This window comes from Stegastes partitus, unplaced genomic scaffold (assembly GCF_000690725.1).
Source record: "Stegastes partitus isolate 25-593 unplaced genomic scaffold, Stegastes_partitus-1.0.2 Scaffold1576, whole genome shotgun sequence".
Lineage (NCBI taxonomy): Eukaryota > Metazoa > Chordata > Actinopteri > Pomacentridae > Stegastes > Stegastes partitus.
In genome coordinates, this window is record NW_007579307.1 from 99,301 (window position 1) to 112,217 (window position 12,917).

General features: G+C 42.2%; 1 protein-coding gene across 1 annotated transcript in view; it reads left to right on the forward strand.

Annotated features, from left to right (window-relative positions):
* The first annotated feature begins 8,759 nt into the window (after window positions 1-8,759).
* The window catches only part of frmd6 (FERM domain containing 6), a 32,854-nt gene continuing 28,696 nt past the window's right edge, over window positions 8,760-12,917 (forward strand). Inside the window, exon 1 of the mRNA XM_008300698.1 lies at window positions 8,760-8,924. The gene's annotated coding sequence lies outside the window, so the exon portion shown is untranslated. The remainder of the gene's footprint in view (window positions 8,925-12,917) is intronic.

The following is a 12,917-nucleotide window of genomic DNA, read 5'->3' on the forward strand; positions in this document are numbered from 1 at the left end:
AATACTGATCCGCTTCCAAATGGAAGTAAACTAAACAGGGAACACAGCGTCTGCTGAGCGCCACAGCCGGGCTGACAAAGTGCCAGGTGTCTGTGTGAATGGGGACAAGGCCAGGTATGACAGCTGGTGCTTAGATCGACCACACTAGAATGACCCCAGGTTGCTACATTAGCCACGTGGACGCCGTATCAAAACAACTTCCTTCTGGGACAACACTGGACTAGTATACTTCATGGCTCCTATTTCCAACATATAGAGGATTCTCGGTTAAAACTTCTTAGAAAAGAGTCAGAAAACAGAAGTAAAAAAGTCACCTGAATGACTCAAAAATAAGAGTTTGTTAAAATCAGGGATGCCCAGAGAGACACAGCTCAGTCCTGCCTCCTCTGAACTCCTCTGTATGTCTGTCTAGGATGCTATCAAAATAATGGTTGTTTCATCTTGTTTTATAATTTTACAGCATTTTGCAAAGAAAAAAAAATGCAGTCAAAGAAATCACTTCAATAGATGCAGTCATTTATCATCATTCGGTGGTATTACTGACATCCAGGGTCTGTCTCTCTCTCAGATGTCAGTTCACTAACAAAGACCACCCCACAACAGCTGAAAAGTGGTTTATTAATTGGCAGGATCCAAGCAAAGGGTAGGGGTTAAAGGGGTCGAGAGGGAGGCTTGAAAAGATTGAAAAGAGGGAAGGAAAGCGAGGGAAGAAAGGCGTCGAATGTGGAGACGAAAGAAGGTTTTCAGGTGTGGGATGTCTGAGGAAGCTTCTACTTCTTTTCCTTCCAATACCTGCAATGAAAGAAGGAAGAAGAAGCAAAGAAAAGGAGAAAGGAAATAAACCGAGAGCGAGGGGTGAAGCCTCGATTATACGCCCTGCACACGCACAGCTGTGAACACCAAGGACATACAGTTGTTATTGTACTGCTTTCTAATCCACTTGGAGGACTCCGTATCAAACATACACAGTAGATTGTCGTCTACGTATTCCTACACACTGTTGTCCTTGTAACACTGTGACCACACAAACACATATTTTAGACTGCACATGGACTTCTCACAGATTTTTGGAAGATGACGAAATTGATGTCATGCGGATCCTTGTGTGTTCGTGGACGCAAAAGGTATACCATCGGCCTTAGACACACTTCTATAAGCAGACGCAGGGAATTTAATTACACGAGAGACAAGATCGATGTTCCTGAACCTAAAGCCTCGTCCATATATGAAACAAATTTGATTGGCGTCCATCGCTTAGCGGCTGACAATTGGTCACCAGTGGACAGTTCATGTGCCTGTTGTATACAAGAAGAAGAAGAAGAAGAAGAAGAAGCCTTTATTTGTCACAGCACCATGCAATTCTTTTCTTTGCATGTTTCCGCTTGTTAGGGGCCGAGAGGGTTTAAAGTAGAGGCGTCAAACTCTGGCCCGCGGGCCAAATTTGGCCCTCTTTGTAATTATATTTGGCCCGCGAGACAATACCAAATGACTACTAGAGCTGCTCCCGGTATTATCCTGTACAGCGCATGCACCGCTAATACTACAAATCCCATAATGCCCTGTTGTTGTTTTGGCACGTCAATCAGGACAGGACCCAGAAACTCCCTCTCCTCTGTGACAGTAGGCATAGCGACTTCACACTACAACTGTCACTGTGCCATTGATGTGTTTTTTTATTTATAATTTGATTTTGCATGTCTCCACGATTAAGTTATATATAATGTATGGGAATAAGCGTTGCTTGTTCCATTTTCAATGTCAAAGCAAAATTTGTTTCGGTCCATATTAAACGTTCATTTGTTCAATGTTGGCCCATGACTTTTTTCAGGTTTTAAATTTTGGCCCACTGTGTTTTTGAGATTGACACCCCTGGTTTAAAGCCTCAACCAACCTTAGTATCAGAAACCTAGAACCTCAACCATCCAGCCACCAAAGTATCCTACACTACATATTATACGAAAGAGGACATTTACTCTATATATATGACCCCAAATGTTTTAGAACAAAACTGGTAAGCCTCCACTTTAACAGTAATAATTCACCTGCATCCAATATATGTGTCAGTTTGTTTTAGATGTCAGTAAACAAATCAACCTGAAGACTGCCACTGTGTAATAAACAAACTGAGATTGTCTGTAACAGCTCATCTGTCAGAAGTGACAATGAGTTCATAGAATCATTGATCACTAGATCCTCCCTGGTCTCCACCCACCCAACAAACTTTTCCATATGTCAGTGATTTTGGAAATGCGAACAATGTGTTATTGTTGTATGAGCTGTAAGTGCAGTTGTGTAATTCAGGTTTACTGGAGACCACCTTGAAGAGCTGCTCTTCCATCTTGATGTGCACCAAGTGGGAGGAACCAACAGTGTTGACATGTTTCCTTTTGATAGACATCTGGAGAACTCACTGACTGCGTCCTAAGTCAATAAATATGATCCTTTGTTCCCATTGGTCGTTGACTCAATCTTGTGGCTTCAAAGTTGGGATTAGCTTAACTCGATAACCACCCACTTCACACAGTCAAAGGCTATTTTGTTATATTTCATGTACATTTCATGGTTCCTGTTTGCCACTTCACTTCCGCTCTGTTCCTGTGTGTACAGGGCTGAAGTTATACCAACAGGAAAGGTTCTTGGAAATGGCAAACTTTGAACAAATATTCCCAATTTTGCAATTTTAACGCTTACTTGAGGTTTTTTTTTTTTTTTTGACTCAGTGAGTTTAAGTACATAATCAATGATAGAAAGACTTGTTTCAAATATGATCTGACGTAACAAACATTTCACGATCAACTGTTCCTGCTTCTTTTCTTGTGTTGGCCTCCAGACATCATGAAACATGTCCAGTAGGGGCTGACATTAAATGATCATTCGTTGGAGATGTCCAAAGTTTTGTTTTTCTTCTTCTTCTTCTTCTTCTTCTTCTTCTCTGTTTTTTTTTAGCAGTTGGTAAATAACCGGTTTTGTTCTGGTTTCATCTCCCTCCTCTTCTGTCACCATCTTCTGATGACGCTACGAGACGATTTGCTCTAAAGCAGTTAATGGTAACAAACTTCATTTTCTTTTATGTTTTATGTTTTGCATTACTTCAAAACTTCAGTTTCGCTTGGTGCCTATACACATCATTTCCACCATCTTATCTGGATGTTTTACGGACGACATCTCAAACCACTGCTGCCAACATCATGCTACATTCTGCATCTGAGCGGCGTATAGTATTGCGGCGTGACCTTACGTAAGCGCCTTGAATGAAACCAGTGTGTTGTTACCATTGTGCATTCTTTTCACTGTACCATCTGGTGACTTGACTCCTCCACCCTCCTCCGTCGCCTTCTCACTTTGTTTCTTTGTTGACATTTTCCCCTCTCACTTTCCCCGCCGCTCTCTGTGCTGCATCGCCCGGCCTCCAGAAGCACATCGAGCCTCTGATTGTGCAGATGCGAGTGTATGACTTGAATCTTTTTAACTCTTGGCTCTTTTGCCTGAACAAAAACAGCAGCGATTGTTTCAGTTGACGCTCACGGATTGAGAAGGAACAATGTGAAAATCAGGGGGGAAAATGGGGACGATTATTTGGGAATTAATAGCATGTGTTGTCAAAAAGCTGCACCACAACGTTTTTTTCGGGTCTAATAATCACACTCTATAATAAACTGTTAATCTCTGCACCACTATTTCTGCACACAATGCCATTACAGGCGCCACGGAGAAATTAATGGATTCTCCGGCAGCATCTGTAAAACGGCCCTGGCACAATAATTTAGATCAATGCCTTCATCTCTCTTTGGGCCTGCAGGGATCTCGGCACGTTTTTGCGGTATTGCTCTTCGGCTAACTTTATAGCGCGCCGGGGCTTCAGAATTACTGCCGCCGAGATTACAGGATGAGGAAGTTCATCCTTAAAACTTTCAGTGATCTGTTTCAATATTGCTCACTAATAAAACTGCAGCACACCGGAGTGAAGCCTTGCTTTCCCCATAACACTTTGTAATTTATCTTCCGCCCTTATCTCCCTGATATTTCCCCGAGGAGGGAGAATATTGAATCAAGGATCCCATGCAAACTGACCAGCCATCTGCCGTATTGCCTAACTCATTCAAAAAGAAAGCAGGGAAAAAAAAAAGTGCATAAAATAAACATGACCCACAATATTTGATGTGGCCCTTAAAACAAGGGAAGTTTTCCACCATCGCTCTCCTCCAACATTGTTCAATAAGACTGGTATGCATCCTTACGTAACAGAGCGGCAAATTACCACATTTAGACAACATCTGTTGGGGTCTGATTGAACGCACGGCTTCTTCGATTTCATGTCCATGCTGTGAGGAGTTTCCAAAACACATGCTTGTTGTCAGATATAAACTGTAGCTATTTACAAGAATTCTTTGGAGGGCAAAGAGGAAAAAAAAAAATAACAAAAGGCTCATCAAGTACAACTCAAATATGCATAATTGCTTCGTGTGTAGACAAAGTAGTTTCCAGTAAATGTGGAGAATGCATGACTTGTAACAGTCCGATACCTGCAGCACACAGCTAAAGACAAAGTATGTGTTCACCTCCAGGTACCTGCTTTTATGTATTTATGCTAAGAAGTTATCTTAGAAGGTTCAAAACAGGGAAGTGTTGGCTACAGCTGAATGATATTTTAGACAATAGCATACTGTTATCTTGATCCTCTTCCTGTTTCAACATAATGAGTGTTCCCATATTTTAAAAACATAATGGAAAAGCCCAAATTCCCCCAAAACCTTGATTTAAAAATTGATTTAAGCTTGCTAAAGTAATTCTTTAATTGTTTCGAAAAAGGGAAACAGAGACGTCTTTCCTAAAACAATTCCTGAAGAAGTGTCTCCATTTTTCTTTCACAAATTGTCAAAGTTTTGTGTGTTTTTTAGCTTCTTCTACTCTTTTTTGGGTTTTTTTAATTTTACAGCCATGAAAAATGTAGCTCCAGCAGCTAATTAGCGCTCAATAAACAGAAACCAGTCGTTTTCTAGTCAGTTATGTGCAAGCTTAATTGTGACGAATGAGGAAGAAAATTAATAAACCAAGCATTAAACTGCAAGTCTTGTCTCTGAATCATGAAGATCATCCAGGTGAAGCATCTCAACGACTCCTGCTATTGACTCAGCCTCTACTAGTCGCCTTTGCACCCATCTTCTGACATCACTAATCAGCCTGTTCGCTCCAAAGCTGCTAATGGGAAGAAGCCTTCTTTGCATTTTCTTTTTTTTTGCCACATTTTAAAAGTTCAGTTCAAATGGCTGATATCTCTGTGTGCAAAGCCAGGTCCAGAAAAACGGCACTTCCCAGTGGTTAAAGCTCATGCCACATAACTCCCACAGGTCCACTTGGCTCATTTCACTAATCTTACAACATGCAAGCTGCAATTTTCAACATTAGATTTTCTTCTTTGAATGTAATTTTGGTAAGTTTAACATACTTGAAATCCTGCATGAGCATATAAAAGTGGACTGTAGCTTTTGTGATCTGTGTAAAAACTCCATGTCGCGCTCACAAATTGCTTTTGTTTAAACAGGCCACATGGTTCATTTTCAGCCTTTGACTTTTGTTCCATATCATGTGCCCTCTTCGCCATCCGCTATCAAAACAAAACAAACAACCCATAATAAGTAAGAAAGAAATGGTTTTCTCAGGTCCACGGGGTCTCGCACCTTTGGAATCACACATTGTGAGTCAGGTCTTCTCACCCAGCGTCAGCGCCTGACCTCACTGACTGAATGTTAGAAAATCCCGGCAGGCAGGTTCCAAACTCATGTGAGAAACCTTAAAGGATGTTATAGCAACATGTTAATGATGTGTTTTTGGTTTATAATCATATAAAATATACTTTTGGCTTTATTGTTTTATTTTTTCTCACTTGGATTGTACTCACGCTCTGCTTGCAGTTTTTGTTTTTTGGATAAATTCTTGCGCCCCGAACCTTTACAGTAAATTACTACATGTTTAATCACTCCTGTGATTCATCATTCTGTGTTACAGAGCAGCACAGTGTGTGAGAGTGACATAATGTGTTGCTTTTACCTTGCTTGGGGTGCAGAGAAGCAGCTGCATCTGTCACATTAAGCCCAGGGAGGAGCTGATGGCAAGGACTCTCCACGATGACTGAAGTCCGGTGGGGGAGCTACTCATCCTTCCCCTGGGGAAGGCAGAAACGCAGAGGGAGTTATTTCAATTAGCCAGATACAGCCGCTACAAAAAGCCCAACCTGCTCCCTGCTGCACCTCCAGCCCCGACCAGAGCCAGCTAATCAAATCAAGAGCGGGACGTCTGCAGACAAAGGCTGGGAGCACTCTGCGGTTTAGAGGGAGGCTGAGGAGGGACATAAGCTGTGGAATACGTCAGGTATGTCACAGTTGGAGTGGCATTTGTTCCCAAGGTTTTGCATTGAGTGAGAGGAACAGTGCTTTGACAAACAGCTCTGAAGATGTTGCTGAAGCATCACACATAACGTTGTACGACACTGCCAGTCCTGCACCCTTTGAACATGACAGTAACCTGATCAGTGTAGTGTCTGATCCAGGGATTTGGGGGTTTGTGGTCTGTAGATTGCTTTTTTTTTTTTTTTGGAGATAATGGTCTGTGGGTAGCTTTGTTGCTCAAAGGTCCCTTTCTGATGTCACTTCAAAGCCCTGTCCGATGTGGGCCAGAGGGGGTTTAGCCTTCTTGACCAGGCACACTTCGGCGCCCCTTTTCATGTTTGGCACTCATTTCTCTCCCTGACAAGCAGTTGAAGCAGAGTCTGGGCCCCCGAGCACTAATTACAGGTCAAAATGTCAGCGAAGAGGGGCTCTCCCCGCTTTCAAATCACTGGCTGACATCATGAAGGTAGAGGATGCAGCGAACGAGCAGCTTGTCATAATAAACATGGAGCACATGTACATTTATCACTGTGCATTTTTTTAAGGCTCCTTTTGCCTCCTGACATTCTCAATTTCTCTGTTAACTGTACTAAGTTATGTCCTTTATTATGTGTTTATTGTAGTGATTCCATCGCCTTGATATTTCTGTGCATGTTTTCTCTAAACTGACAGGATTTAATTTAGGTTAATTTACTTCTTTTATGTTCACCTGACAAAACTCCCTAACTGTCACCATGTAGTTTTCATTTTAACATTTGGAGGGGGACACATTTTGAAAATTTAAGTGTCATAAATTTCATTTTCTGCATTCTGGCAATCTTTATGCACCAATTTGTGCCTTTTCTCCATCAATTTATTGTGGAAAACACAAAATTCAGGCACCAGCTGATGAGTCAAAATTTTGTGAAATAGACATAAGTCTAAATGTGTTTGTCACGATGGATTCAGTCGCTGCATGTGCTCATAATTCATCACTTTGAAGATAAAAGTACTGAAGGAATAAATCTGCCTCTGTCTGAGGCATTGTTGCATCCATTCATGACATTATGCAGGTTTTTCAAAACACAAGTCTTCTTCCTCTTTTATGTTTTTTTTTTATTCAGAGGGACAAGCACTCATGTCCTAACTACTAGTCCCTTTATTCACTACAGGAACTTATGTGCCATTTTCTGCCGGCCAGAACTTTTGCATGTGCTCCAACTGCAAGAAACGTCCCTGTAGATCTTCCTTTAGGGCCAGTTTTGGTGTGGCAGAAGCAGCCAAGCGTGGCTTTGAACTGTTGCAACATGCACCTGAGTCACCGACCTGCACCGTCTGACTCTTATCTGTTTCAATCCTACATGCGTGGTCGCCGTTTTCATTGTGATGATGTCATGCATGCTGTTGAGTATCTGAATGACGAAGATGTGACCCTCTTGAGCGCTGGTGCACCAGCTGCATTGAAGTTAAGGGAGAATATGTTGAGAAATAATGCAAGGACGATGCTTCTCTTGTGACATTTGCTGGTGAGGGTGAGAACTTTTTAAGTTATCCTTGAATCCTGGAGTAGGTGCTGCTTTCTTGCTCAAAAACATCCTTAAAAGAGGCTCTACGGGGCGATGCCAGCAGTCAGAACATGCACAAAGGTCCGGGCCACCTTAATAAGTGCTCTTTTCCACTGCAAATTCACTGTAAACATTCATCTGCAGTGGAAGGCTACTTACTGAAGAGGACTTATCCTGTGCATTCTCCCAACCAAAACCTCCACCAATGCAAACTGTGCTGTATCATTCATATAAACTGGCAGCTCATTAAACTCAAAGTCACCTCATGCAAATTTTATTGCCCTGTACTAATATATAATTGGGTCTTTTATTTAATCAGGTCTCCTTGGGTATCCTTCCTTCATCCTTGTTGCTGCATGTCCATAATAGTGGCCCTGGTGAGGAGAGGCTTATAAAAGAAAACCAGCTGCAACTGCTGGTGATCCAAAATAAACTGTCCTACATCACAAAACTTTTTCTGAGTGCGCTTTTATTACATACGACCGACGCCGTTGCTATTTCTCCCCGCTGCCACTTCCAAATTTACTGCTGCAGAGCTCCGGTCCTGCTGGAGGAATGGAATGAGAGGCAGCCCGTGGGCCGTACCAAGTCACGCACCTCCGAGAGGGGGGTGGTCCGCTGTGAACACGGTGGCGATTCTCCACATTAATTTACATATATCCACCGAGTGTAATCCTAAGCTATTTTATTTTAGTTAGTGACACGTTTTGTTAATATTTTGTAAGCGTGTGTTGTTGATTCTAGCGAAAAGCAAACCCTCATCTTCCCCCAGCCTCCCCTCCTTCAGCGCTTCCACTCACCGCACATGTATTCCTATGCGCGGCTCCAGCAGGGACAGACTGTGGCTCTCGTCTGAAGCAGCCGAACGGCGACTCTTCTCCTCCCCGAAACTTCGGTGAAGTCTCTCAAAACTGTGGATTTTTCCCCTCTCGTCTACTCGCGAAAATATTGGAATAACTCTCCTAAAGGGAATAACTTGTTTAACGGTCAAAAGGTGAGTTTTACCTTCAGCTTTGAATGCCTTCATCCGTTTTTTTAATTACTTCACACTGGGGGATTTTTAACGGTTACGACTTTTTGCTAGCTTGGTTGCGGCATCTTTTTTTTAAGCTAAGCTAATCCTTTTACAGCTTCTTGCGGTTTTTGCTAAAGTTTATTTTGTATGTTTAGCGTGTAAGATGAGTGTTTTGAGCAGTTTGTGTCCGCTACAAGGCAAAGTCAGGGCAGATGAGTAGTGTTGCTTCATCAGCGGTGATGCTGCCAGGATATTTCTCCGGGAATGCTGCCCCGAAATATGACTCTACATAGTTGTGGCATTGTATCTTTACTTATATAAAGCAGACTTGTTCAAAGGATAGTTTGTTCATGGGGAGTTTGAAATACTTGTTTAAACCTTCACCCTTCTTATTAACCTGGTGCATTCGTGGAAAAGCAGAGGAATTAGTGCCTTCACCCACATATTTAAGCAGTAAAATGCAATTGAATCGTTATTCTAGCATCATCAAAACACCCACGACTAAGTGTGAATGCCACAACTTGTATGGCACTAAATTATATGCACCCCATTCTCATTAAATCCTGTTTGGTGCTGCAAATTCCCCTTTTGTTTTCCTATTGAGCAAACTGCAAAGTTGTTGTCTTAGTCCCCAGGAATGCCAACAATTTCCCCCCCTGTTTAATATTAGACCAGAGAGTAATCAAGAGCAAAAACAGAAACGTTTTTCTCCTTATTTTAAGCTTATTTCAAGCTGTGAACATTGCTTGGGACCAAAAGTCCTGCTGTTCATTGGTTAGAGTTAAATTATCTTTATATTTGCCTCATTTCCAGAGATGTTAGAGTCAGATGTTGAGCACTTTCCGGAGTCGCTGGGGGTTTGGTATTTTGCTGAAGGGCACTTCAGCAGAAAGGATGTTTTGCCAATTGAACTTGTGTCCTGTTGTTGGGTGTTTTAACTTAATTTGACACTCATATGCCTTTTGTCAAGCTATAATAAGGACATTGATGTAATATATTAAACGCTGTTGCACAATGATGTTTATTGTATTTCTAAAACTGGCAGCTTACAGATGAAGTCAAGACTTTTTGGCTTGTGCTGGACAAAACCAGTGTGCACACTCAGTCAGGGGATCCCCCGTTAACACTTGAAACTCATCCAGTGCATATGGCAGGTTAATCAGCTACCTTCTCCGGTCCATTCCCCAGCGACAAAGCTTTCGATCCAGGTCTCCGCTCCAGCTGTAGGGGAAGAAAAACAAGTCGTGATGTTAGGATCGTGACACTCTTGGCCCGGTGGTGTCACAGAGCAAAGTGAATGGAGAGAGACATGGTGCAGGTGCTGTCTGCACAGGAAGAGCAGTGCTGGAGTCGGAAACATAAAGGAAATGTGCGAACAAAGATGGTTGGTATGTGTGTCGGTGACTCATTCAGATGAGTCTGTGTAGGAATGTGCGATGGGATGGTCCATAATTGCACAAGGCTATCCCCACTGGAACTCCACTAAAACTTAATGTGAGTCGCGGATGTGCTTCGGAACTCTTGACCTTTGTTTTACCTTGCTGTCACGACACCACGGGTGACCTGTGACTTTAGCGAATGTTGGATCTGTTGTTATTTCTGAATTTATCAGTGGTTTCCTCAGTATTAAACTCAGCATTAGAAGCCCAACTGAATCCCTAGCCTCGGGGCTGGCTTTCTCTGATGCTCAGACTGCACTGTGAATACAAAAACTGCTACCTGAGCTGAAGAAGAAAGCATGCGTGGTGCTTTACATTAGTAACTGGAGATAACCTGTTACACGTATTTTACATAATCGTCTCCTCGCAATGCAAATTCTCAAGGGGAAGCCTGATACATACTAGGAGCTTTTCATAATGTTTTAGGAGCGTCTTCTTTTTTTTTTTTTTTTTTAATGCTTTCTTCTGAATTTATCGCTTAATCTGCCTTCGGCCTTGTTGCTAGAAGATAAGCTGAAAGAGATATTGTGTTTTGACTGTCAGGAGAATGTGGCTGTGGAATTAGCATGCCACAGCTCCATGAGAAAGGATGAGATTACTGTTATTGCCATAAAGTACGAGAAACTCTATCTGTTACCGTCCTATTGCATGTCTTATCTCCACAGTATCCACACTGTCTACGGCGTGAGGGTCTGTATACAGTCAGATCCGCTCTGTGTAAGTTATACAGGTGCCCTGGGCCCTCTGCTGCTATCAGTCTACACTATCTAGCCCATGTAGATGCAATAGGATTCAAGCCTTATATCTCAGGAAATTCAAGTTTCAGAAAGCTCAATTTCCAGGGAGGCCATATATTTATTTGTATTAGTTTCGTATTAACCTTGTGTTTGAGCTCTCTTTATGGCCCTGTGAGAGCTGAAAACATTCTGCAGCAGACATCACAGACCCTGATGGTAACTGAAAACATCAGCTTTTACTGCAACCGCAGAGATGCTGTTGGACTCCTCATATCAATGTCTCAAGTTTGCTAAAAGGATAAAAGAAAAAAAAATGGGTCAGTTCTTCCTGTGTTTGTCTCCCTTTGTGCCTTTTCCTTGGATTGTGTTTTTTCCCTCTGCTTTCCTGGCCTCCTTAGTGAAGCTTTAGTCTGTTCAAGGAAGTGGACCTGAGAGATTTAACCTGCTAGCATCCCCTGAGGATATTATCAGCATACTTCACATGCGCCCTACTGCAGCTCTTAATGTTTCCTTTAGGATAATTTGTTGATTTTGGTTGGATTGAAAACATGTAGACGTGTTCATAGAGACCCAGATCTACCGATGGGTCACTAATACTCCACACAGAGTTTAGGAATACATCTGAACGGCATATTTATGTCTCAGTGTGTTATTCTGTAGTTATCTCTACGTTATCTTTTCCTTTAGATCACTCTAGTGCTCCAGAATTCTTCATATTTGGCATGCAACCAAGTAGAGCTGCATTGTACTGCTAATGTACACATTTTTACATCAAATTCAGACTAAAAATAAGGTTCTTGTTCACCTGACTTTAGTCACTCACATGCAAGTTATAGTAGACAGCAGCTGATGCACAGAGAAGCTTCTAGTCTCCACTCAGTTACTGCAGTGCAACTCAGACAGGCGTGTCACCAGTAATTATTTGGCAAAGAGTGAATTAAAGTGTTGTAATGTCAGCTTTACCCCATGTTGAAGCCAAGTGATTTTATCTACAGCGGCTGTTTTTTCTGAGTGGAGTTTTCTTGCATTGTAAACGGCATTATTGCAGTCTGTGATGTTCATTTAAATAGTGGAAAGCCAAAGTTGTGATTGTGATTTATGTTCGATTCATTGTGCACCTTTCCAGTCACATAATTGAGAGAGCTTAACTCATGCAACTGTACATTGTTAGACACTTTACCAAGTTTCAGAAAACTGCAGGGATTTTCTTTTTCATTTCATAAAATGCTGCACAAAACTTCCTGTGCAGTTTTTTTCAGGGGAAAAAAAAGAACCAACCATGCTTCAGTCCTTTGACTCTCCTTCAGGTGTGACAGTGTAAACAACAGGAGATCATCCAGCTGCAAAAAGCTGCACTCAGGAAACAGACGAGGTCACCTGCACAAACGTTTTCATTCAGTCAAAATGGAAGTTCTTCACTTGAAACAAAACAACAGGGTTTGGTTGGGGTTTGTTATAATTGCAGCTCATTATTTTAACCCTCTCCTTTAAGGCTACTTGCGCTATTTCAGGCATACGTAATGGTCGGGTTGACGTCTCTGCGGTGTGTTGCACTGCGAGTGCTAGTTTTGTGGGGTTACTCATGCAGAGTCCAAGCCTGAATGCTGGGCGGGGAGGGAAGGGAGCGACTGCTGACTCTGTTCTAACATGTCTGGCAGCGCCGGTAGTTTGAGATATGTGTGTATATGTGTGTGTTAGCGCTCGCGGTCCTTGCTCAGAGCCACATGGATGCCAGATGCTATGAATGTTGAAGTAAGTTTTCCGTAAAGGTAGCCGGGTTTAAGTTGTACCTCCCT